The sequence below is a fragment of the Poecile atricapillus genome, chromosome W (genome assembly GCF_030490865.1).
Source record: "Poecile atricapillus isolate bPoeAtr1 chromosome W, bPoeAtr1.hap1, whole genome shotgun sequence".
In the NCBI taxonomy this organism is placed as follows: domain Eukaryota; kingdom Metazoa; phylum Chordata; class Aves; order Passeriformes; family Paridae; genus Poecile; species Poecile atricapillus.
The window spans coordinates 5,963,687-5,991,262 of record NC_081288.1 but is presented as its reverse complement, the minus strand read 5'-3'; the positions used below and the strand labels follow the sequence as shown (position 1 = coordinate 5,991,262).

General features: G+C 38.0%; 1 protein-coding gene across 1 annotated transcript in view; it reads right to left on the bottom strand.

The window, feature by feature from the left end:
* LOC131591448 (CUGBP Elav-like family member 2) overlaps positions 1 to 27,576 on the bottom strand; it is a 370,880-nt gene that overhangs the window by 273,950 nt on the left and 69,354 nt on the right. The window lies entirely within an intron of this gene.

Sequence of the window (27,576 nt, the reverse complement as noted above, 5' to 3'; positions counted from 1 at the left end):
AACCTCAGCAAAGTTTGCCCCCAGCACTGAGCTGTGTGGTGCAGACAACGTCTTGGAAGGAAGCAATGTCATCCAGAGGGACCTGGACAGGCTTGAGGGATGGAACTGTGCAAACTTCATGAAGTTCAATAGGGCCAAGTGCACCTGGGTCAGGGCAAACCCAAGCACAAGCACAGGCTGGGCAGAGAATGGATTGAGAGCAGCCCTGGGGAGAAGAACTTGGGGGTGTTGGGGGGACACAAAGCTCAACATTACTCAGCAAGGTAAGCCCACAGAGCCAAATGTGTCCTGGGCTGAATCAAGAGAAACGTGACCAGCAGGTCCAGGGAGGTGATCCTGCCCCTCTACTCTGGTAGGGTCTGGGCCCTGGAAGAAGGACACATCTCATGTCCCCAAAAAGCACAAGTCCAGAGGAGCCCATGAAGATGCTCACAATGCTGGAACACCTCTCCTATGAAGAAAGGCTGACAGAATTGGAATTCTTGAATCTGGAGAGGAGAAGGCTCTGGGGAGACCTTATAGCACCTTCCAGTACTGAAAAGGGGTTTGTAAGAGAGGTGTAGAAGGACTCTTTATAAGGGCATGAAGTGACAGCACAAGCGGCAATGGCTTCAAACTGACAGAGGGAAGGTCTAGATTAGATACTAGGTAGAAATTCTTTACTGTGAGGGTGCTGAGACACTGGCACAGGGTGCCCAGAGAATCCGTAAATGTGCCATCTTTGGAAGTGCTGAAGGCCAGGTTGGGTGGGGCTGGAATAGTGGAAGGTGCCCCTGACCATGGCAAGGGGCTGGGAACTAGATGATCTTTAAGGCTCCTTCCAACCCAAACTATTCTGTGGTCCTGTGACTTACAGCAATGTAAGAAATTCAATCCTTTCACTTTCTGTGGTAGAACAAATAAACAAACAGAAAGACAACCCAAACAAACATTCATTTCATGAAAGCTCAGTTCCTCAACTCAACCCCCAGAATTTCTATTCCCCCAACTATTCAAAGTTTATCCAGGTATCCAGGTACTTCACTACCCATGAAACCTAAGTGAAATTATACAGTGATTGACTTAATAGTTATTCCAATTTGACATTGTGCTTTTCAACCTCCAGGATCTCAGTTCTTACTTGAATAACATAGATCAGGTATAGTGGCACTAATGAAGTCACTGTCAATTTATAGAGATGTAAAACTATAAACAGATTTTGTCCCAAACCCAATCAGTATAGAGACTGGTTGATGACCCTATCAGTGGAGGCTAAACCTCTACTTGTACACTATTGTAATTTTGTATACTAAATTGCTTTCAAATTGCAAAAACTCTATTTTTAATTTTATTAAGTTAGATGGATGTAAACATTTAGGCTGTAAAGAGAGACTTGAATCATTAAATATTCTCCATTTGCTTATATCATATTCAGAACGAGCATTAGATCTTTTGAAGCTGCTCTTAAGCAAAATAAAAATTATATATGTAATGGATTATCACATCTGGTGGTTTATATAATGCAGCAATTATTTCTTCAAATTATCAGGAAGTTAAAGGAAAAAACCAAGTCAGTCTCCACTTTTTACTCCCCGCCTTAATTGCTTAATACTTTTAATAGTCATTTTCTAGATCTTCTCATTCCTACCTGTAGCAGTGAGGAGCAAAGCAGCCTATATTAATCTCATTCAGGCATCACTTACTGCTACTTATATAATTGCATTCTAGACAAGCAAAAGGGTTTTGGAGTCTGAAAGTCATCAATATCTCATTTTTATATGTGCTCCAGACATGAGCATACATCACTATGTAAGGCTAAGAATAAAACCAGCATTAGAAGTAACAATCTGGTCTTTGGTCTGTTGCAAACCCTTCTCAGCTGCAAGGTCTGATTTTTGCTGTAATTCAATGAATAGGTCCCTGAAGCATGAACTCCAGTTAAATAGCTGTAAAAAAACCACCCCCAAAACCAACCAAACAAAAAGAACACCCTAACCAAAAAAACTTGAGCAACAACCCAAAACAAAACAAAACAAAAATAAACCCAGCTCACTGTAAAATAGCTACTGCAGATTATTGCAGGTAGTTAGGAGTAAATCCAACACCAAGAGAGTGCAATTCCAACATAATCACAGCAGGATTTGTTTACTACATCCTCTCTGCATTCTGATGAAAATGACATGGTAAAGTTCATAGAACTATCAAAAAACTTTTTACTTTAAAAACTAGAAAGCCAGGGAGCAGTCACAGGATTGTCACTGACTTGGTAAAGTCTTCCTTTCCCCTGAGGTGTGTTGACTTCACTCACTGTGTTGCACTCCCCAGGCTTTGATCCTGACAGCATCTCTCCGAACCAGGCTCCCTAATTTTACTAGGTGTGTGCATATATTCATCTTCAAACTGTTGATAAAATACATGACTGTTGTCTGAATGTGATCTTAGATCTGCAACTTCTTTGTAGGGCAGGTTCACATTATAATCATGCAAAGCAGCTTAGAAACAGTGTTTTGAAGAAAGAGATCTTAATAATTAATTCTGTCACATAAGTCCCCTACATCACTTGTAAAATCAGTATATTAATTAGCGCTGTTTGTGGCAGTTTTACAGGAACAACAGCTTTCTCTCCCTGGTGCACTTGTAGGAAAGCCTTGTGCCTCTGCACGTCCTTCTCTCCTGTGATTGCCCCCCCAGAGCAGCTAATAATTTTGTTTTAGAAAACCACAGCATTGGAAAAGCATTTCAATGAAGTTCCAATGTGCAGTAATTGGTAAAGGTTCGCCAGGGTTTAGTCATATTCTTATGCCTACACCTGTATCTCTGCCCAAGACAGTAAGAGTAAACTGAAAGACACTTATTACGGTACAAACTGGTTAGTAGCTAAATCAAAAATAGCTTTTATTAACTGTCATTTCAGAAGGATTCCATTTCAGCTGCAAGGACTCTCATGTTTATGAACGTACCACAAAACCCTGAAAGAGTTTATGTTTTATGTTTATGTTTATTTATGTCCATAAGTTGCTACAAATAAATAAATTGGTTCTAAGACATAATAGTGCAATGGCTCTTCTCCAGCAGGCTTCAAAAATCCCCAGCATTTTAATTGAAGAGGCATTTTTTTTTTTTGGTGTGGGTTTTTTTAAAGCTGTATATTGCAAGAGAAAGAAGTTGAAGGAAAAATGTTTGCTCAGTTCAAACAGCATCACATGATGGTACGTTCAGGATGGCATGCCTTTGAAAAGGCACAGTCAAAAGTCTGAAGGCTTCAGTATATTCTTCATCTAATATGTTTTGGATAGGACTTACAAAAGACACTCTGTGCTTTGATCAGGGAGTTATATTTAGAAGAACTACATGAGCCAAATTATTTTTCCAACAGATTCATGCCGTGTTTTCTGTCCACTGACTACCCAAATAGGTCCCTGGATGGTGATAAATGAAGGCAGTTGCTTTAAAAAGCAGGGAAAAGAAGAAAGCATGGCCCATCACTAATCAGATAAAGCAAGAGATATTATTTATACTGAGGATGTACTGTTTTCACATAGCTTCAGAGGCCTCAGTTTCTCAAAACACTGCGCTCATCTCTAAAGGCAGTGAGACTTAAACAAATGCTGACATGCTTTGCTGAAACATGGCCTTGAACCAACAGTCAAATTAAAAAAGTGCAGAAGACACCAGGCATCCTTTGAATTTTATTCCTACTTAATGGACAGACAGGCAGAGGAATAGATAAGATATGTGACTGGAATTTGCAAGGAGCTGGGACTATGAAACAGAGAATCTGGTTCCAACATCTTTTGTAATACTACTGGGGTGTGCTATTTTTTTCCCCTTTAAGATAATAGATAAGTCTATCAAGGTAAGAAATGAATTTTGTCACATTGCAATGACTAGCAGATGATCCTTATGGAAATCAAAGAACTATGTCTTGCATTTTTAATCCAGAGGTAAAAGGCCAAGCTACCATGTTACCCTGTTCTCCGTGGCCTGGAAGTCTTGCAGAATGTCAGGACTGCTGGAGTTTTTACAGTCTGCTATCACATTGCTGACTGTGGCAGTGTAGAAAGACAAATTTTGACATGACAGGGAGTCAGATAGGTTCTTCAGAGAGCTCACTGCTGGTTTCTAATAAACAGAATGTTAAAATTTCCTATCTACCTCTATGCAAACAGAACCTCTTCTTAACACAGGTGACCTCTTTCAGCCCACTAATCTTAGGATATATTTTTACCTTGTTGTCCCTCTTTAGTCTTCTAATTCCATGGATTCCTATCAAGACAGCTTTAAAAGTTTTGAGATTTTTTTTTTAAATGTAATTTTTTTTATAACCATACTTAGTAAAATTTACAAGCTCCTTGAAACTTGTCTGAACAACAAATTAAACCACAGGTCAGAAGTGTAAAAGATAAGTACAAATAACACACATACACACAAATTTTTCAAAGTCTGAATTGCAAGAAAAATTGCCATTTCATACCTTATCTAACACTGAAATATGGTAGTGATTAATAAATTTAAACAAAAAACCAAACTAAAACCTTCAGTAACTCTGAAAATCAAATTATTTTCAAAATTATCCCTAACATTTACTTGAATTTCTTGGCACAGAGAAATCACCTGAACTATTTATTTCAGTGGAGCAACGACACTTTAGAGCAGCCTAAGGATGTGACAGGTACGAGGTCTATTATTACACTTGGATTTAACCAGATAGAACAGCTTTCAAAGTGCATTACTGATAAGGGATGGTTTGATACAAACAGCCTAACTTTATTAGAGGCTCAGCTGATTCTGAGGCCCAGAAATAAGGTAGCTGAAAATCCCCCGTTATCTTTGATAACTTCAGCACTGTAAAAGAACAGGAGACTGATGAGATTTTGATAAATAATAACCAGCATTAGAGGAGGGAAATCAGTTATGTACATTGTCATGAACAGATTTCCCAGTTTTTTGAGTACGAGGATATTCACTTCCTAAACATAGGCAGATTTGAAATCCTGAAGCAAGAAAAACTTAAATATTTAGAATCACTGTAATCCCAAAATGGAATTAAAAAAGGAACAGCACTCCCTGTTTGTCTCAAGCCTTTCCAAGCTTTTATGACAGACCAGCTGAAGAGTTTCTTACCTTGCTCTCTTCACTGCATGTACTTGGAAGCTCAGTTGGATATGGTTATTAAATAGTTCCCACCTTTAACAATCAAAACTCCAAAGACCCATTAAACTGATGAAGTTAGAGATGACAACCTTAAGTGTGAAACATTAATAAGAAAAAAAAAAGTAAAAGTTGCACTCTTGACTAAAGCAGGCAGAGTTACTTACAAGGAAGGCTAATCCATTCGACCTGCTAAAGCTATATTTCACATTTGATTAAAAACATGCCATTCTAAGTACACAGAAAAGGCTGGAGCATGACGGAGTCGGGCTACTCCTGCTCTAGCCAATATTTTCAGTGAACTTGCGGGGAACTGGCAGAAACATTAATCTTCTTTCCATCCCCTCTCTCCCCCCGTTAAATCCGCTGCTAGGAAAACACTCTCTCGTGAAACCCATGGGGAAGATGTCCCCGCTGAGACAGGATAAAAGACTCTTACATGACTCTTACTAGCCTGTATGGGTCCATCAGTGGCTCATATCCAGGAAAACAATCTTATAGTCTGTTGATCTGTGAAAGAGCCCTCCACAGATTGCAAGTGACGAGCCAGCCTCATCTAGTTCCCGCTACAAACACACGTTTGCAAAAGAAATGTGTGACTGGCTCTTTGTGGTAATGGTTTACTGGATTCTGTTATCACTGTGATCACAGAGAGGTAAAAAGATAGAAAGGACTGTTGAAAAATATAGCTTTTTTTTTCTTTTTTTTGAATCCCCTGTATATTCTTAATTCTCTTTTAAAATCCCTGGTTTTGTAGGATGCTACATGCACTGGAAATTCAAATTGGCATCTAGCATCCAAATCATTTAAAGAAGAAGTGCAGCAGACTAGAAAATGAAAGAAGAAGCCAAAAGGCAAAAAAGTCAAAGCAGAGCTGCTGGCATATTTCCCCCTTCTCTCCCCTGTTTTGCAAGTTACACTATTTTCTAATTTGCAAGGAAAGAAATTAACCTGTAACAGAATGTCACAGTCTTTGCCACACAATAGGGGTTTATTGCATTTAAGCTTCAGAAAAAATTAATCGTAACTTGTAAATAAAAGTGTATTCTCTTAATGATTTAATGGTGCCAGCTCCTTTTCTTGTATTGAGTCTGTAGAACAATTTTACAACAACTAAAGAAACTTTCCCCAACACTTGAAATATGGTTGTTTTTTTCCTTTTATTAATGAAGTGTATCTGGGCCACTCCATTTAACCTCTTGTTGCATTTCCAAGGCTTCACATCCTGTAATCTGGTGTAATAATAGATGAACTTATTACTGGATAGTGCTGTCTTGAATAGACAACGACAGTCATTGGAGCATTTTTGGGGTCAGAGAATCACAGAAAATTTTGGGTTAGCAGGGACCTTAAAGATCATCTTGTTCCAATCCCCTGCCCTGGGCAGGGACACCTTCCAGTAGACCAGGCTGTTCTACGCCCCATCCAACCTGGCTTTGAACACAAGGGTTGAAAGGATGTATCTCAAAATCAAGCTTTACATTTATTTGGCCTACATCATCAATCTTAAAAAAATAAAAAGTGATGATTTCAGCAGGCTGAGATTGCCTGGGAGAGAGCACACCTCTTTTGAAATGGAGCTGATAAGACTTCAAAACCATGACTAGCCTATAAGCCTGGTTACCTCAAATGCCTTTGGTTGGATGTGTCTCTGAAGGGGTAGGATTCTACTATTACATGTGTGTTAATTTCTTAACAATGATGCTGGGAATTTGTAAAACCAGGTAAAAGCCCCAAAGCAACAAAAAACCCCCAAATCCTGGCACAAGAGGACAAGATTCCACTGATAGACTCTCATGGACATCCTGTACTACTTTAGGACAACACTAAATTTTCACAAATTCTTAGAGCTGGAATAATCTAGACTAAAACAGAATAATCCTCAACTTCATCTCATTATTTAATTATGCAAACATTAATAATGGGAACAAAGAAAGCAGGGCATGAGGAAATTTAGATATGTAAACCTTATCAGAACTGCAAACACCTCTTTTGTAGGGCTCCACAGTACAAGTAAAAAAATACCATGTCACCATGAAACCATCCTGAACAAAGCCAGCCTATGAGAATTTCCTTTCTGCATGTCTCTGATGTTTCATAGTTATTTGAGGTAAAGTTTTCATCTGTCCAGAGGATCAATGAAACAGAAATGGGGTAAAACTAATTTGTTAAACAGTTAAGACATCTAGTTCTTTTGGATTTGTATGCTTTTGTCTCCATTATCCACTATAAAGGATGGTCTTGATTGCAAAATGTAGCCCCTGATAAAGTTAAGACCCCCCCTTTCTTCTGTAAAATAATTAAATGCTTTTGATTCAACTATGAATGCCTGTGAACAAAAGATAGATTTTTCAGAAGTACTTGAGTTGCTAAATCTTCTGGGAGCCAGAAATTTATTGGTAGTGACTAGGATACGATCCCCTAAATGCTTAAATGTTTTTCTGCTATAAACACAAGTTGTTTTGAAAACTGTACTAAATCCAGTGCTTCCCTTTCTGTCTGTGAAATGTAATTGCTACAGGCTCACTGGAGAGAGGATTTTTACTGGACCACAGTTTAGTAAAGCTTATCTGCACAAACACACAGGTAAATTAAGGTGGTTTGACTTGGAAAAGCAACACCACATTTTGGTTTTGTCATTACACTTTCAAATAAAGGTGGCATAATGTTGTGGTATGGAGCCAGTACATGGCTTATTTTGAAGGTGTAGCAAACTAACAAAACAATGTGAAAAGGAACTAAGGAGCAAAATGGTGGAGGGGGAAAGTATGCATTTTGATTTATGGCAGTTCTTCTGATGGGATAAATTCAGTCCACCACATCCCATTCTTATAGATTTTAATTTCACAAACATGAGTAGAGTGAAGTTTTCCATCAGGGCATGCTGACAAATGATAACCCTGTGTATCCTCTGCCCTGCTTTAACTGCATTTCCAAGGTCCTAGTATCAACACTAACCCAAACAGACTATATTGCAATGCCTGACATATTGCTGGGTCTTTTTTATAGTTTTAGTTGATCAACGATCATTTTCTTCTAGCTTGTAAAGATTATCTATGCATTCATATTCCATAATTCTACCTTTCAGAGCTATAAAGAGTTTAATTTTGATTTCTTTGAAGCCAACTTCATGAAAACTGTTTGACCATAAAAACTAATTAGCAAAGACTCTCAGTGTTAATCTTGTGCAATAGACTATAGCTGGAGGATGCAAAAAGCCCATTTCTTCCATAATAACTGCAGCATTTCATCATCTTAAGCTACACAGCAATGCAAAGGTAATGACATTTTTATTTTATCTTTTTATGATGGGACTCATCAATACCACTATCCATTTTCATTTTTTTTGCTAACATCTGCTTGCAATATCCAAGCAAAATCTCTAGAGGATCATACAATCATTTTCAGATGCTAGTACACTGGAAATGAGGATTTTGAGATCCCAAGAAGCATTGAGGCCATGCAGTCTAATAATACAAAAGTTAGTTCTGCCTTTGAATTATTTGCATTACAGGCAGCTAAAAAGACTTCATAAGAATGGTGTAAGGTGAAGGAGATGGTTCCATTCTCTGAGGCAAGGGAACTTCTGTATTTACCAATGAGGATGGTCTTTGAACTGAAAATAAGCATAGAATGCCTTGGGTTGGAAGGGACCTAAAACCTAAAATCATCTAGTTCCAGCCTCCCTTCTGAGGGGCATTTGCTCCATTTGTGCCAAGCTGATCAACCAACTTTCAAGGAATGTTCAAGGAGGGAAATCTTGGATGGAAAATCTGATACAACACACATCCTGGGGGACAAGCCATTTTCACCAAATAATAGCAACATGGTTCCTGGCTGACTTATCCTCTAGGAAAAACCAAAGAATAATGCTGTATCAATCACAATCCTTCTGTGCCTTGTATCACACTTGGAGACTTAAGGAACAAAGGTTTTTTAACAGCAGTTACCAGAAACTGCCTTGTAGGTAAAGACCAGAGCAGCTCAAATCTGCAGATTTTGGTAACTGCATCAGTACTTCTTAGGTAAAATCCGAAGAAGCTTCACTAGCCATCATGCAAGTCCTACGTTGCTTGCAATCAATTCTTTTTATTGTTTGATATTTGCAAAGTACCAACAGTTTTCTGCTCCAGCAGGTAAAGGCATGAAGAGAAATTCCTTGTCACAAAGAGATTGCCATTTAGATACACAGTGTACTGACAAAGGAAAGTGCAATGGGAGGCAAAGAGTGAGTAGAGTAATTGAATGATGCATTTAAGCATACATTTTGTTATCTCTGTGGGGTTTTATGTTTGTTTTCTTTTTGACTTATTGAATTCGGTGTTCATACTTTTCAATCATTCATTAGCTAAACAGTTCTCTTGTGGTTTGAGTAGATTAGGAAATGAGGACTGGGACAAGCTAAAACTAGGAAAACGGTGGGTATTTTGTTAAGCAGAGGCAGCTCACATCACTTCTGGAATACCTCTTGCTGCTTAGCCATCAGCATTTACCAGGGATCTGTCTGATGGAGGCTCTGCTCTGCAGAACTGGTTTGTTCTTAATGCCAGGCAGTGCACCTTTACAGACAGGGTGGTTTCCTGCAGACACTGCAAGTTGCCCAGCCAAAACCCAGGCAACCAAATCATAGAGATTTGGAACATGAAACGAACATAGGCAGAAACTGTCTAATTAACTTGACAGATCATGGAAAATAGGTAATTTTTTTAGCATGTGTCAGCCTATTAGCTATTATTCTGTTAAACAGCATAATGGAGAGGATTTATGGAATTAATTTCTTTTTTTCTTCTCATAAGGAGTCAAGGAGCAAGCTGGTTTCATATGACTTTAGACCTTTTCCCCATTGCACAAGAAACAATCCATACAACTTATTTTAAATATTTTCCTTAGGAAAAGTTTTGGGAAAGTGCCTTCTTTTCTCTAGTGACCATAAAAGAAGCACTGAACAGCCATTCCAGATGATGACATCTGCAGAACTGGTATCAAATATGCAGGTAGAACATGGTGTTCAGATTTATGGAATGTCTCAATCAATACTCCATGGAAACCATGGGTCAGCAAATATTTCAAGTCCAAAACAGTGCCAAATCTACACAGACTTCTTCCAGCAGGTCTATTTAATAATTATTCACTAGCAATCTGGAGATGAGACGGTATTAGAAATATGCAATGTTAAGAAAAATAGGTAAAATTAAACATACACAAAACACTTAGAAAATTCCAAGCGTTAAAAAGGGGTAAATTTATGGGTAGGCTTTACAACATGCTGCCTTAATTTAAAGAAAGTTAATAGTAAAATGAAGGGGTTGAATATGCTAAGCTATGATGATCGGACTCTCACAGCTAGGAAAACATCTACAAGAGTGATTTTATCCCATTTTTTAGCATCTATGTAAGCAAAACTTCTCCCAGGCAAGGCAAGCAAAGTTTGGCAGTTTCTTCAATATAAAATGCAGAAAAAAATCTATTTGGAAACCTTACATGGATAGTCTTAATTAGCCAATCAAATTGTAATATGCAATATTACATATTACAGTCTCTTGGGACAAATATCACGTTTCCCTGTATGCTTGTCTCTTACTGGGAAAAAAATATCCCACCAACCTGACTTTTGTAAGTTTTCACTATCCCAATATTAGAATACTGCAATGAGAATAAAATCTTCATGCTAAAAATATAAGCACAGTGTACATTCAGGGTCTCTAAAAGCAGGCTGAAATCTTGTTAGTCAATATTATTCCTGCCTGCTGGGGCAGAATTCTGTGTGAGTCTTACATCCCCAGAAATGTCAGCTCAGGCTCAGTTCTGACTTTTAAACACCAATGATGCCCAATCACCTTTCCACATTACATTCACTAAGAAAAAAAACTTTTCAGGACAGTACAGGTGATTTAGATACAGCTTAAAATGGAAGACAGTGAAGTCATCTACATTTATATTCGATGCTGATGTAAACCACAGCATGTAGCATTTCCAGTTGCTACACACAAATCTGTCTGGACATTTGGTGGACTCTCCTGTCTATACCTTGTTTCAGGGGCCAATTATCCCCGGCAAGGTGATTGTCATTATATGCCAAGAGGTCCTCAGCTGGTGCATTAGACTGTATAAGTGGGAAAGCATCCTCATATTTAGGATAACTGTGTCCTTTCCACTATTTTTCCAATATTTTATTTCAGATACACCCAAAAGTAAATCAGTAACCTCAGAACATGCTTTTCCAACAGGTTTGGGACTTCTTGAAGGATCAGTTTAATTAAGTGTGGTGGATTTTTTTAATCTCATTTCATAACGCTGTTTTATATTTTTTTTTATGAAGAGCAAAAAAATAACTTCCAAAACAAGTATCTCACATTCTGAAAGCTCTTTTTGGAACATATGGTCTTATCCTTCAGAAATTATGTGTTCTCTTGACACAGGCTGTGACAATCAAGTTGCACATGAAGTACTGCTATATTATAATTACTCAGTTATGCCAGGCTTTTCAACAAAACTTTCCCAGAAGTTCCTGTCACTCAATTTTTAAAGTGCATTCAGAGATTTGAAGCTTTAATGAGCCTTGATAGAGTTAAGTAAAGGTCCCACCCAGCCTGTGAAGGCAATCTCTGCTCCATGCTGAGTGCCTTGGCAACAGCGAGCCCCAGGCAACAAATACCAAGTCTCAGGCAACTTCCAGAGAATTCAGAAGCTTCAAGCTAGAAACAAAGTAGCCCATGAAAATGGCATCAACTCACACCCATCTCCCGGGAACAGATGGATCCATGACATAAAGCTTTGTGAACCGAGAACCGAGCCAGGCGGGAAGCGTGGTACCATGTTACAAACTCTGCTTGCATTTCCTCAACACCTTCCTATAAAAAGACTCATTATTGACATTATGTTAATACATTTCATGAGGGTCACCTCGTAGCCTCTTAACTTAATAATGGAGTGAATTTGGCTGCTGTATTAGCTGCTGCCCGTGTGAGTAGCATTTTAAATCTAAATCTGAATTTATTCCATATGGAATTTGCAACTCTTCCAGATCAATTATGTACAACCGCAAACCCTGTGTTTTAAAGAGCTGTGCCCAGTCACTTCTCAGTGAGGTGCAGGGTTTCTGATTTTCTCAGCTTTCTCTTTGCCATTCTCTTTCCAAAATCCAATGACTCCTCTCCCAAGGCTGCATAGAAAAAAAAAAAAAATAAAAAAAATTACAGTGCTAAGCTCTGACAGCTCACTTCAGCACAGCAAACAAAGCTATATTAATCAAATAACCCCCCCTAATGAGAAGTAAGTACAGTTCAGGGTAGGACATATTCTGAATAAGCTTCTGATCAGAGGTGCTGCCCTGGCCCATGGGCTGGAATCAGTCAATCTTCAGCCACTGCCTGGCATCGCTGCAGACTGGATCCACAGATGGGAGCTCTTCATGGGTCAGCAGCCTCCAAACCTCCCACTTCACAAGATGCAAATAGATCCTCTGAACACACCAAGGAGATTAGCAGAGAAATAATTCCAGCCTGTGGCCAGATATTCATCCTGGGGACCTGCCAGACTTTCTACTCAGCCAATCCATTTTTAAAGACAGCGTCTTATTAGCGCCTTACAGTTCTTGAATTACTTTGTCGAGTCTTTCTAATGAGACAGCAATCTGTCCAAAGGTATTAAGAGAAGTAAATGATAGACCTTTACTTTCTGATTTGATTACACAGGTGTATTCAAAGGTTAGAGGAATGACAGCAGACTGGAAGACAGGAAATCTTTGTTGGAGCAGTTGTTGGCTACATTTTTTGAAGGAAGTCTTGCAAATACCAGAATTTTGGCTTTAAAGAGAATGATGATCTTTTCTTCTACCTCTGCTAACAGGAAATAGCTACAGTACATTCATCTTCCTCTTCCAGTGAATCCCAGTACAACCTTCAGTCTTACATTATAGAACTTTCTGTATTTATATGCAATCAACACATTCACACTGTCTGTATCAGCTCTTTTTTTCCTATTTTAATTTTACTGACCTCTAATTTAACCAGTTCAGCCAGGTGCAATTCTTAAATTAATTTTTCTAGTTCTCCTTCCTAACATACAAGCAATATCAAGAGGTAATTATATCTTTTATTAATAACTAATGTTCAAAATGACACAACACATTCTCACTTTACCACAGCCTTCAATTCATATGCCTTACTTTTGCCAGATGTTACCACACAATATGTATATGAATATGTAATGTTCATCATTACACTGTATTATTTCAAGAAAATGAAAACTGTAATCCCAGTCTCACTAAAGCAAAGACAAAAGTGAAACTTTTCTCCCTTAACTCCACTTGTCTCCAACATGGACTTATCCATGGGAACCCTGATGCATAAGCTCCCGTTTGAGTCAGCAGTGAAAACAGACAGGAATGATTCATATCACTCCAATATGGAACTGTGGGATGAATCCCTTCACCTGAGAAGGTGGAGAGCTCAAGCTTGGCTCGCTTCAAAGCCAAGTAGGCATAACACAAACACCAGCTATGAATCATGCAAGTGGGGAACTACACGGAAACTCAACATTTCCAACGGAAATGAGGCTGTTTGCATTTTCACTTCCAGACCAGAAAGTTTAGAATTTATATTTGAATTTTTTATTACATGCATTTCCTGTCCTCTTTTTTTTTTTGTTTCTGTGTATATCTCCCATAAAAAAAACCCAGTCAGGAACCTCAATTCATAGTTAAACTGCTAAGCAAAAAAATCCTCTTCAAAGCAACCATTTTTATGTGAAAAACAACAGAAAGGATACACAGAAAATGAGAAGCCAGAATGGCATGAGGAGGACCTTAGTTTTCACTCCTCATGTACGGTTTGGCTCCTGACCTTCAAGAACAAGGTTCTGTCTGCATGGATTGTGCATTTGGGTCATAGCCACAAGGCGTCATGGTAAAAACAGCATGCCCTGTCCAAGCTGCTGCTGCAGAGCATGCCAAGATCCTCCAACAGCCTCCCCAAGACACAGCAGGCTGGGCTCCTTTGGTCTGTGGATGTAGGGATTTGTGAAAATAGATTGTAAAAATCATTCCCAGCTGGCAATTTTCCTCTAGCATCAGAAGTGCATCCAACATGCAAAGATTAGATGTCCTTTATTTATATTTCTTTTTTTATCTTTCCGTCTAAAACTCTGTTTCCTGAACTCGAGCTGTTCCCCAGCAAACTCCCATCAGCTGAGCAGTATCATGTGGCTGCCCTTCTCCCCAGCTCCCTGCTCATGGGACCACAAGTCACAGGTTATAACACTAACCAGTGCAACCTCTGCCCAAACCTACAAGATTCACACAAGCTCTGGAAGAAAGAAACTATGCCAAAGCAGAGAAATCTCTCTCTGCCACATCCCTTTGATGCCCTCCATCAATCCAGCAACATTTCAGTAATAACATATTGCATGCAAAAAGACACAAAACCCCACACTTTAAATAATAGTCTTGCTACAGATTTGTAAACATAGCTAAAGAGCAATAATACCTCCCTTCACTGCTTGTTTTTGGAACAGCTGCTGTCATTGTTGCAGACCATCTGCAGACAGGAAGGTAACTTAGTGAATACTTCCAAAATCCTTCAGCTTAATGAGCAGGTAAGGAGTGACAATCAAAAGCAGAGCTGCAGCAAGAGACACTCATGCTTTTGTGTTCCCACACTTTTAGCTCTTAGAGCTAATTTAAAGCTTTTGTTGATGAATTTGACCTGGGTTGGTTAAAGCCAGCACGGCTCAACTGCCCTGCTCCTTGTGCAAGCATTTCCATGAGCACCAGAGGGATGCAGTCTAACTCAATGACTCTCTATTCAGCCTTTAAAATAAGTGGTTTTATTTTTAAATATGAAGATCAGTCATTTGCTCCATCTGATGATCACTCTCAGAAGATCTAAATTCACTGCTTGGCTTACTACCGAGCTCTCCTGAGTTCACCCTCCAGATTCTAATGCAGGGCAAGACATCCTGATGGCTTTGTAAGGAATGAGACACAGAGAAGCTCAAGGAAAGGAAAAGGGCTGGGATGTGTAGAAAAGTGCTTGTTGTATGGGCAGCAGGAGGCAGCTCCAGGCGTGGGAGGTGAGAGAAGGCAGCACGCTGGGAGTGGGAGAAGGCTACAAAGAAAGTCAGCTTTGAGAGAGGAGAGTGAGGAACATAAGGAATATCACAGTGTGTGGGATGAGATGAGAACAGGGATGTAGGTTTTTGGAGAACTTTAAAACAATTATAGGTTTTTACCATGGGAGGTTCTGTTTGACTAGATCAGAGCACTTGCTTCCTTGTTACGTGCCTTGAATTGAAGCTTTCTTTGAAAGAGCTTGCTAACACTATTCCATACTTTCAATTAACATTTTATTTAAATGCTTTAAGATAGTTTCTAGATATATTAAAGGCTTACTGATGAAATCTTGAATATAATTTACATATCTAAGTCACATTTGCATTCAATAACAAGACAGCTTTCCAGTATGAAGCATGCCATCAATAGCCCCCTTTACTAGCATCTTGCTGAATTTCCCTAGCTATAGGATTCATTTCAAATTCAAAAGGCTACAGATTTAACTGGGGGAAAAAAAAAAGGAGCTAGTGATCTCATCAGTGATAGTCATCTTTCATCTTTTCCAAATTTTAAGGGAATGCATTGCAGAGTACCATTTTAACATGTACATAGTTCATCCACCACTTGGACACATCCTCAGAAGTTTCACAAGGGACACAAGACTATTTTTTATTTTAATATTCTTTGCCATTAAAAATAAGAGGAGAAAGTGTTCATACCTTTCTTACAAATAAAGCACAGAGTGTCAGTATCTTTCCACAGTACATCTGCATACTTCCTTGGGGGATTTTTCATTATAAAATCATATCTCAGTTATCAAGTCTCAGCACCATAAAGCACATATGGGATGTGTGATAAAAGCCCTTTTTTTCTTTTCTTTTTAATTTTTTTTTTTTTTTTTTTCAATCAGGAAACACTGGTAAAAGAGACTGGTGGTGAAGCAGGTTTCTTTTAGGAATGCACATTTTGAGAATCTCTACATGTAATGAAGTCTAAAAAACCTGGTGTGAGAAGCAGATGATGACAGATGCATTGATGCCTGAGAGCAGCAGCTCACTGGTGAGTGTTGCACAGCCCGTACTGGGCAGAGGAAAATTGTGTGCAACCATCTCTAGTTACTCTGAGATGTTCTCACACGGCAGATATTATCAAACATGGGTTTGATGGAGGTTTTGGGCTTTTTGTTTTGTGTCTTTTTCTCATATTAGTGTGATTTTTTTTCATCTTAGACTTGATGCTTTACCATAAGATTTATAGAGACTATAAATCCTATAAGCCTCTAGAAAATCAGAAGAGACCAGCTTTGATGAATGCAGAATATAGGGCAGGGGGGAGAGAATTTGTGGCCTTTCCTTATTTAGTGGTAGTCCTTATTTCCTTATTTATTGTTTTTGTGGACTCTAGACACAATTCTTTAAATCTGTGCTTTGTCTTACAGAATTAAATTAAAACAAATCTAAATTTATGAAAAGAAATATGTTTTTTGATTTTTCAGTTAATCCAAAGAAAGCATCACAGATGAAAGTCAACTTTCAGATGAATGTCAGAAAACTGGACATTCCTATCTCTTGAAAAGGTAGAATAGGAGGAGCTATAAAAGCCATAAAAGCACAGAAAACAAAGATGGAAAGCAATGCCTTATTCTCTAAAAAGAGGTTTGGGCTGGGTTTGAGAATATTTGCTTCAGAAATTCCTTTCCAAGACTGATTTTCTCAAATTTGCCAGCCTGTTTTACACTGCAGATGCCAGATAATTCCAGATGAAGAGACAAATCACTGGCTTTCTCCTGAACAACATCTCTTACAGTGCTGTAAAGATAAACAGCTCCTGCCCCATGTTTTCTATTATCCAGAACCATTAACAAAGCCCCACAGCACTCCACAAGCTAATAAAATATCACCTACTTCAGATAAAAAAATTGAAAACCTCCTAGAGAACAGCAACCAAAGTTGCATGCCAGACTTTCAACATCTGCCTGAGCTTTGAATTCTTTTTCAAAAGGGTGAATAACGAAAAATGTCTGCTATGTCCCTGACACAGTAAGATGAATTCATGGTGGGAATTTTTTTCCCATTTATGTCACATTACCTGATGGAGCTGCTGAAGGAAGTCAATCACTCACATGACAAAATGGAAGGCAGAATAAATGAGGTTGAGTCTCGAGCTGCCTTGCTCTAACTATACAGTACTACAAGGAAGTACAGCTGACAAAGGTTTTCTCAGTTCTTTAAAGAAACTTTTAATTTTTTTTTTTAAATCTCCTCAAGTCCTTGCCATTCATCAGACATGTTGTTTTTTTTTTTTTTTACAGAAAGACTTCAAGCAATCAGTCTAAAACCCCTGCATTAATTCTGAGAGGTTCAGAGACTGGAGAAGTACTGGGGTTGTGGCATGAGTTCATACATAGCTCCACCAAATCAATACCCCCTTTAAACCACATTGCTCTTTTTCACCTTGCAAGTTTTGAAAGAGAGGACATAAGTTGCTGCTTTAACTGAATGTTTTTCTCATATGATTTCTTCTCCTATTTCTGCATGTGCTGCATTATCCCAAGGGATTCTATGGGTTTTTTTCCTGCTCCAGCTACAGAACTGTTATTTCCAGAGGCACTCTCCATAATACAGAGGGAAAGCAGCAGCACTACATCATTTCTATAGGAGAAAGCTAACAAGAAATGCCAATTAAAAGTTTCTGCTACTGTACATTGAATTCATAGTGGAATGAATACTGTCTTTGGAAAAAGGAGGCAGCTGTCAAGCACAGCTCTGGACACAATAGTGCAGTTCCTCTGAAGAATAGGTCATGGGGGGAAATCAATAAACAAAGTACCTTCATCATTAATCATTTTCTGAATTTTTAAATCAGCCAGAACATTTACAAGTTATCCATCCAGTGGATAACTTTTATTTTCCAGTGCTCAGCTTGCAGCCCGTGCTTTGGTTGCACAAGTTTCTGCTGATACCAGGACCTGCTGCAGCACCAAGCCCAGAGCTCCTCTGGGGTCAGAGGGGCAATATCTGTTCTGTAATTAGAGAAATTACTCAGGGCAATTTCACAGTTCAGCACAACAGACTTATTGCTTGTATGCGATGTGTGTGCATGCCTTAACAAGCACTTAAAGTTTTTCGACCTTTGTTCCTTCATGCAAACATTCATCTTTAGCAGAGTTAGAAATGCTAGTGAGTGTGGCTTCTTTTCCTACTCACATTTAGCAAGGAATTACTATCTTGCATATAATAAGGCTTCTAAGGAGTTGGACTTCCCATCTCTTCTATAAATTCAGAGACAAAAAAGTAAACTCTATGCTTTAGAGAAAAAAAAATAAAAGTAACAGGTGGCTTTTTAGTAACCTGATTACTTTTATTATTACATTCTGAATAATTCTGAATATTCAGTGTTAGCAGTAGCCACCTCTTCTTCCAGACTTCTTTCCAAAGTCAATTGCTCTATCCCTGTTATCTCTGTAGAAATAAACAGGGGCAAGACCAGGGAAAAGCAATGCTATTTCTGTGATATTTTATTTTACTTATTCTCAATGGAAATGAGAAGGTCTTTTTTACAGCTGCACAGCCTGTAATGTCAGATCCAAACAATCAGCTAAAAACGAAGCCACACAGTCACTTTGCAGGTTTGAAATAAATAAAAAAAAAAGAAAAAAAAAAAGAGAAAGAAATCAATTCATGTTGTCACAGCCTATCTAGAGTCATATTGTCTCCAGCCATTGATAGAAAATGAGAACATCTGGGGATTCAATTACTCATGACATGAATAATAATATTTCATTTTTGTTAAATGAAACTTTATAGTTGCAGGATCTTCTGCTTACTGCTCCATGCAATCCTGCAATGAAATCTGCCAGCAACTTCAACAAGCCACAGTTCCTTTGGTATCCATGAGCACATCAGCACAGGTGCATCTGCATCCCCCAACAGAAAAGCTCAAAAAAGAAACCAAATTTTGAACAGCTAGTTAAAAGATGGGCTCCTGAGCTCCAAGCACAGAAGGTTTCCTAAATGTCACAGACACCTTTTAAGATCCTGAATTAATAGCCTGGTTCAGAAAAGCACATTTATCCTTTGAACCAAAGTCAGTGGCACCTGTAGTTGTCCAGTACCGTCAATTAACTAAACCATACCTCTAAATAGTTTTGGAGCCATTTAGGGCCTTCTTTTAAGCTTCCAGCTTATGATTCTCAGTTCATGTTTCAAGAGGATGCTGCCAAAACTGAGTTGCTATGTGTTTATTCTTTTTTCTTGATCTTGTAAAGCTGTCTACAGTCTTAGTGGCAATGCTGGGATCAAATCAGAGGATATTCATCTCACAGCAATGAGTAAGCAGCAATACTCATCTTAAAATTGCACTGACTTGTGCAATCACTTTGGTATCAGCAGGGCTGTTCTCCAAAATTAAGCTTGTGAGCCATTGTGGCATTTGTATCTAAAAGTTCAGAAGCAAAATATACAGAAAAGGCAGAAAGGTCTCTGCTTTTAGGGTTGTTTATTTTTTCTGTGTCAGGTAAAGCCTAGTCTTGTTTTTCTTTCTTCTCTTTTTATTTTCTTTTCCTCTTCCATTCTCCATGGGCATTCATTAAGGTTAGATTACAGCAAAAAGCCATGTTTTGCACCCACTTTGCATCACAGCTTTTCAGAGCCTTAAACGTTGCCTGCACAAAATGGTGCGGGAGCTCCAAAAGTTCCAAAGGGTCGGGATGAAAAATACTTTCCATTATAGCCCAGCAATGAGAAGCACCACGCCGGCACTTTGCTGCTGTAGAAGTGCTGTGCAGGGCACAACTTGCAAAATGCTCTGGGAGAATGTACACAGGAAACTGGGGTAGGTCCTCTGTGGCTCCAAACCGGCAAAGCCTCCCCGCCAGTAAGAGAATTACCGCGATGAGACGGCTCCCAACACGGGAGTTTGGGGCTCAGAGTCTGCTGCTGACCACAGGAAAACCTTAGGGGCTGTCTGCTTCCAATGGCAAGACATAACCATAAACATGGGTATCACCTCACAGAAGCAATCTCAAGTCAGCACCCTCAAAAAAAAAAAAAAAAGCCAAGAAGCAATTACTGCTTGCAGGTCTTGTTTCTGGCTTTATACAACATTTCTAGTCCCACTGCGCTCGTTGCCTTTTAAAAATGTGTAACATTTATGGACTCCAGTAAAAATGTTTTTAATATAATGTAGATGAAGTATAAAGTGTTAACCTTGAACACCAGGGAATGCATTAGGGGTTTTTTCTAAAACCTCTTTCAATAATTTACTGAGAATTGTCTAAGATTTGCTTTTAGTTTATAGCAAATCTTTTGGAAACATTCAAATAGTTGCAATTTTTGTAAATTCTACAATAGCAGTGATTTCATAAATAAAAGCAATGCTCAAAGGCAGAGAATGTTGAAGAGAGCATTAAACCAGAGTCTCTGCTGTCCTGGGGAGAGCAGTGTGGGTTTCCTGACATTGCCCCATCCATATCACTTGCTCTTCTGGGACCAATGGCAAGGATGGTGCTAAGAACTCTATGTATGAGCAGTTCACTTCTAACTACTTATAAAACATATGATATAATACTCTATATTACATAATATATGACCCATGCCTTGTTCATGCTACTGCAAAGGTACTAAGATAGAGCTTCTCTGCCATGTTAACAAATCTCCCATTGCTGGTCTGCTTCTCCAGAACCTGATGTATGAACACTTCTCTCTCCCCCAAGAATGCGTATTCACATCTGGAGTTATTCTCACAAGTTTTGTCCTTTGCACTGAGTTTCTAAATAGCATTATTCTGATGGTTCTAGGGGCTAAGGCCACACTTAAGCAAAGGATACATACAAAGCACTAACTTAGAACACAATATTTGAGCTGGGAAATGTAGTGAGGATGGGAAAACAGGCTTAGTATTTTAAGTTGGTTTCATTTGCTGCTTCTTACACTTGAATGGCATCTCAAATCCACCTGCAATGGTGCTTTTCTCTATCTTCATTCAAACTTTTTTTCAAAGGCTCATTTTTTAAGCAAACCCAAGAAATACCATTTTTGTGTCAGTCAAATGTTCTCCACAGGCCTATGTGAATTTAGCTTAAACCAGCAAGATATTGCAGTGCTATTAAGTGGAACAGATAATGAACCTAAATAACTGCTCAATCTTGTTAGTGTGGCCCTCATACACCTTCTGTGTTTCTTCAAGCCCTGCTGCTTAGCATTCATGCTGCCTGATTTGAGACTAAAATTAGATTATAGGAATGCGTGCTTTTTACAAGAGGTCTTCTATTTGTTCCATGAAGTATTTAGTACTCTTTAGGCACTGTATAAATAAAAATAATGGCGATCTTGGAATTCACCTTCAGGAATGGAAATGAAGAGATCTAAGTCCTTTCATTTCTACTGCACATTATCCTCATTGGGCACGTTTAACAATGCTTTGTAAAGCAAGTTAAAAGGATGCTTGGAAGTCTGGTTAAGGTGAATAACAGAAAAAAAAAAAAAAAAGAGAAGGGAATATGTCTCTAGTTTTAGAGCTTCACAATAGGGAATAAAAACAAAAGCTTTACCAGACTTTTAAGATAAAAATCTGCTGTCAAATTCATTAACTTTTTTGAGAGATGCCTACAGTTGCTGGGGAAAAATGGTTGTGGGTTCCAAAACCAGGACTCTGAGTAAAATCACTTACACTCAGTTTTAAGATTCAAAGGCTACATATAATTAGGAACCATTTCAGGGCTGCTGTGATTTCTGAGGGCTCTGCACTGTGAGAAGAGTTCCTGCATTCTGGGTCAGAGCTGTATCGAGTCTAACAATGATTTCTCTATGACTTTCCCCCCTCCTTCCCAGGATCTATATTTAGGACTTAAGTACGAAATATTGAAAGTTTTTTTCAGGTTAAGCATGCCAATGTCCTCAAAACTCCAGCAGGCACCAGCTTACGTCACTTGGCACTTTAACACTTATAAAAGTCGGGCTGCTCACCTTAAATTAAAGCTATCATCAGGTGAAATATTTAGTCTGTGCCATTCCCCCAGGCTCCATTTTCAGGCAATGGAGAAAGAAAAACAATTCCCAAGGTTATTCACCTAGTCCTGAGATGAGGCTCCTATTTCTCTCCATCTCTCCCCTGGTTCTTTTGATGGGACTTTTGTGATAACTAAATTTAGGCGATATGAATCCTGCCATTGGTATCCTCATAATTCTTGAATGCGAGTCATCAGTAAGCACATATGGATAATCACCTCTATGCTCCTTAGGCTCCTCTTAAGATTTTAAAAATATCTGTTTAGAAAGGGATCAGATTGCACATAAGTGTGTTTTAAGATTATCATTAGCTCTAAAAAACATATTTCAAAACAGCTGCATAACAACAACAAAGAGACGTGCCGACAGCTACTACAAGGAATAGCTCCATGTTGCATTGTAAGGATACTGAAGCTTTACTTAGGAAAAATAAAAATCAGAATAGTGAAGAGACTTTGTGTATTATTTCCTCAAAACTTCCAGATTCTCTTACAATAACATCAAACTTGTTACCATCCCAAACAATTACTGTAATTTATATTCCACTGCCTCAAAGTGCAAGCACCACCAGGGCATTCCTCTACAACAGATACAATGGGGTATCGGCAGTCCTGCTTCCAGTACAGAAAGCAGCTCAAAGGTTAGATGAAAGAAGTAATGCTTCAAAATGAGAATTTGAGGCAGAGAAAAAGGTCAAACATCAGATTCTTTCTTATTTTTTCTTTTTTTTTTTTTTTAATAAGGGAGTGATTAGTTAAATTCAAGTCTCATTTCAAAATAACTACTTTCTTTAGAAAATAGCAGGCATCCAAATTATGGAAAATCTGCTCTTTAAGACAGTTGACTTGAGAACATTTAAATATCGAGGGCTGGAATCTTTTTCTTTTCTTTTTAATGATGTGGTTTAGGAAAAGATAGAAGATGATATCATTTCCAAAGACTAGCTCTGGATTGCTGCATATAGTTTGACATTCAAGATATTTTAATGTTATCAGCTAGCACTGCCTGCCATCAGGGATGAGCAATGTTTGCTTGACCAATTATTTATATGCCTCTAAAACAAGAGTGAGTTTTGAGAAAGGATTTATTTGAAGGTGGAAAGCAAAACTTCTCTATTAGAAGAGAGGATCACAAACGGGCCATGCCAAATAACTGCTTTATTTAAGGGAGAATAAAGCTTCAGTAAATGTTATGTGAGGGTATGGAAAATTCTGTCATAGTTTGGCAGAGACATGCCTGGCGTAGGCAGGTGGGTGTTCAAGCCTGACATAAAAAAAGTAGCACTGGTGACATGAGAGGACATGAAAACACAAGGGGTGAAAGGTATGACCTGGTGTTCCCAGAGGGAGAGAAATTGCTTGCCAGAATATCTCAGCTGGGAGGGAACCAAAAATGCAAACACAGAAAGTCACCCCAACTCCCACCGTCTGTGCAAACCCAGTGAAGCCAGCAGTTGAGATGTCAGCTTGGTCTTTAGACCATGCCCCTATTACTGTCAGGAAAAAATCCTTTTCATTTCATAGTAATTAAAATGCTCATAGATGTTTTATTAACTCACTCTACAGAGCCACATAGATTTTATAATTCATCCAAGCACTTACAAGTAGTTACTTGTGTTAGGCTGTCAAGACAGAAATGATTCAAAACCTTGTGTACTGAGCTTCTTGGAAGACATATCATTCCCTAACACAATGGTATTAGAAAGACTGCTGACAGATAGTGATCAAGAGATTTCATTTTGCTTGTCATATGGTGGGTTGTCAATTCTTCTTTTTGCTTTAGATAAAAGCTTAGTTGCATTAGATTTCAATAATGGTGAAGTTGCAGGTTAACATTTTTCAAAAGCACCAAAGTGACTTCAGTACTTAAATTCTATTTTCAAAATGCTGTAGACACTTGAGAACAGAAGTCTTTACAGTAAATGGAACTGAGACATTATTAAAGAAATTTATGGAATGGTGGAGAATAAAATCCCAACTCAAGAGTGCCAAAGTTTGTACCCTACTCCAGACCACAGGTTTAAAAATAGATTAAGTTTTTAGATGACTAAAATTCAAGGACAAGCCAAAGATTTACATTTCCATTTTGAACATACTTGCTTGTTTTAACCTCAATGTATCCACTGCAGATTTCTTCCTACAGTTCTAAAAAAAATTTCTAAATGACAATTTCAAGATGGCCTTCACCACAAAATACAAGATTTGCTGAGTTTTGCTCAGGATTTAAGCAGGTGATTCAGTGACGTTTCTGCAAACTTTTCCATTAAAATATATATGCAAATTATTAGCTTGATTTTTTTTCCTTTATTTTAACAGCTTAGAGGAGGAAGTGGACGTTTAAACTTTACTCCCCCCTTGAGTGAAATGAAAAATTGAGCCAGTACATAAAAGTGGAAAAGTAGCCCAGATTTTCCTTCTGTTAATACTAACCTAGTATTAAGCAAATAAATAATCCATGCAGTTAGTCTATATTTAAAATATTTGTTCTTCTTTAAATATAAAGTAACTTTCACAGAAACAAACAGAAGTGGCTAGAGACTGAAATCATTCCTTTGAAATTGAAGCTGAGTATTTTCTCCTTTCAGCTCCAAACATCATCTCCCTCATGCCCATAGGGCTTCACACTGTCCTCCAGGACTCCATTCATTCACTGCTCCCCTCGACTGCTGAGCTCAGAGGCTGGTCCAGAAAAGGCTGGTTAGTGTAGCTTCCCCAAGATTTTAGAAGTTTATCTCCATTCATTAATTGCCATTTTTTAATGGTGAATTTCTCAAGTTAAAATGTATTTTTTCTAATGTTTTTAGTTTGCTCTGTTATTGCAGGTACTGACTATGAAATGTTGAGAGCAAACACGGTTTGAAACAGAACTGCCATTGCAGCTATAGAGCATCTACAAGGAAAAAAAAAATAGGCCAGACCTTTATTAAATTTTAAAAGTATGCCTTCACTACACTCTTGTAAAGATCCAAATAGGGTATTCAAATCTCTAGAGATCACCAGTATAATTTCTTTATCATGTTCCATTTAAAATTTAATTATGTAGTCTACAACAAGAAGTATCTGAGTACTCTAAATAGGTCATGCAATGAACAACTTAATATTATTGTAAAGTTTTCCTTGTGAAGATCTCTTCTTTGATGTGCTGTTGCACATAGAAAGCCTTTCTTCGAAAAAACAATATACATTCATAGCTATAATAATGTCATTTATTATAAAAATTGTAAAGCTTCTTTATCACATTTTAAGTCTGAATTTTCAATTCATTCTCTAGCCTGGGCTTCCTGAAATCATCAGAAATAACTGGTAAATTAGAACTGACACAATATAATTGTACAGAATATTTTTATATCTTTCTACAGGCAAAGTTAATCTATTATCTTTCCTACTAAATGATGTCCACCAACTCACATTTTTCTATTTTTGCCTATCAGTGATACACATACTTCTGTGGCAAGAAGGGTGATTTCTTCTTCCTTTAAATATAATCATTAGAGAACCATCAGCAGTATTTAATAGAAAATGAATATATTAAAAAGTCACATTTACCAAGACACTTTGTTATATTTGCCTTTTTAAAAAAATACACATTTGTAACATCTCTTGGTTACTACTGAGATGAGAAAATATTCAAAATGTACTCCTCTGTACTTCTGACTTATTAAAGGGCTTTATGGGAGCAAATCCCTAATCCTACCTCTTTAATTGAACTATGAAAAAATCAGAGGGGGTTTTTGAGAATTTTTTTTAAATGACAACAACAACAACAATAAATAATTAATGCCACCAGTGCCTAAACTTTCTTGACAGCCAGACAAAATATTCCAAGTACAGACACATCTGTTCACACTTACGCCAGTTGCAGTGAAAACCCTTTCACCAGGTTTGCGAGTGTGTGAAAAAGATTTGATCAATCCTGGCCACAAATATATCCAAAAGTCATTACTGCTCTGGGAAAAGGCCTTGTGTTTGCCTGGGCAAAGGAGGGTTGGATTTTCAGGGTTACAGGGGACTTGCTCTGCCCCACTGGACAAAACACAGTGATGGGAATCCCAGCAATGATGGGAAATTGGTTATTAATGTCGTCATTTCAAGGTGCAATACCTAACATTTTATATGCTATAAAGTGGTTTCAGGGAGAAGGTGAAGAAGATGTGGGGAAATTAGACTATTTCACTGTTATGAATTAATAATAGCAAAACGAGTCACTTGACATTTGAAAGAAGAACAAAAAATATTAGATTAATAGATCACAACACAAGATTAAAAACCCCAAGGAGCTGTTTGCTTAGAGAAATTCAAGAACAGGTGAATCCTGGAGAAGGCTGGAGGACAAGTCAACCTGTGCCTAGCTGGAAACATTTGTTTTAAATCATGACAAGATCATTTGGTTTAATATTTATAACACAATTACAATGCCTTGTGCACATTGCTGGTATAATCTGATTTTACTTGTGACATCTTACTGCAGTTGAAATTAAAGCCTTGTGGTAATAATTCAAAAAGCACATTTAGACAATCATTAATGGCAAGTATAAAATGGGATGTTTATTCAAGCACTTATGTGTCTCATTTTAACTTTAATTTGAAGTGGAATTAATTTCTGCAGTGTAAAGACTCCATGTTTCCAGTATATTAGTCCTATAATACCTCACCAAGTGCAGTAAAACTAGAAGCATTTTAGCACTAAAACCAGTAAAAGATACAGCTAAACATCAATATTGACATTTCTGGCCAAGGAGGTGGCTATACTGTTGAATCCCTGTTTTTTTTTGGTGTGTGTATATATATGTATATGAAGAAATGGAATTATTTTGCAAGGAAGAAGAACAAAATTTGGTGTCAGATAGGTCTGATCACTGGTCAGCTCTTCAAACACATGGCAAAATTTTACCAGCATATTTGCTTCCACAACCATAGAGACCAAGTGACAGTAAACAATAAAAAGAGATGTATCTATTAAATGAAGAAATCATATAAATCACATAAATTTGTACACACAGAACAAAGGGGCACATTATACAGGGAATAGGCATCATATATAGTGAAAATATGTATTTTTACAACTTATCAATATGAAAAAGTCAACTTATATACACCACACACCCTCTAAAGAAAGGTGGATATTTTTTTCTCTGCCTTAGAATCAGAAGGAACTTGCATGTATTAGAATACTTAAAGAAAACTGTCCTTCCTGGTGAAATATTCTTTTTACGTTATATATTATTTGAACCACAACACTGATTTAGTCAGAGGATAGCAAAACCCCCCCAAACTATAACCCCACTAAAACCCCCTGCACCTGAGAGCAGAACCAGTGGCAGAAGGTACAAGAGGACTGAGAGCTTCTGTTTTTTTAACTCACCAGACATCGCTGCTAAATGACAGATTA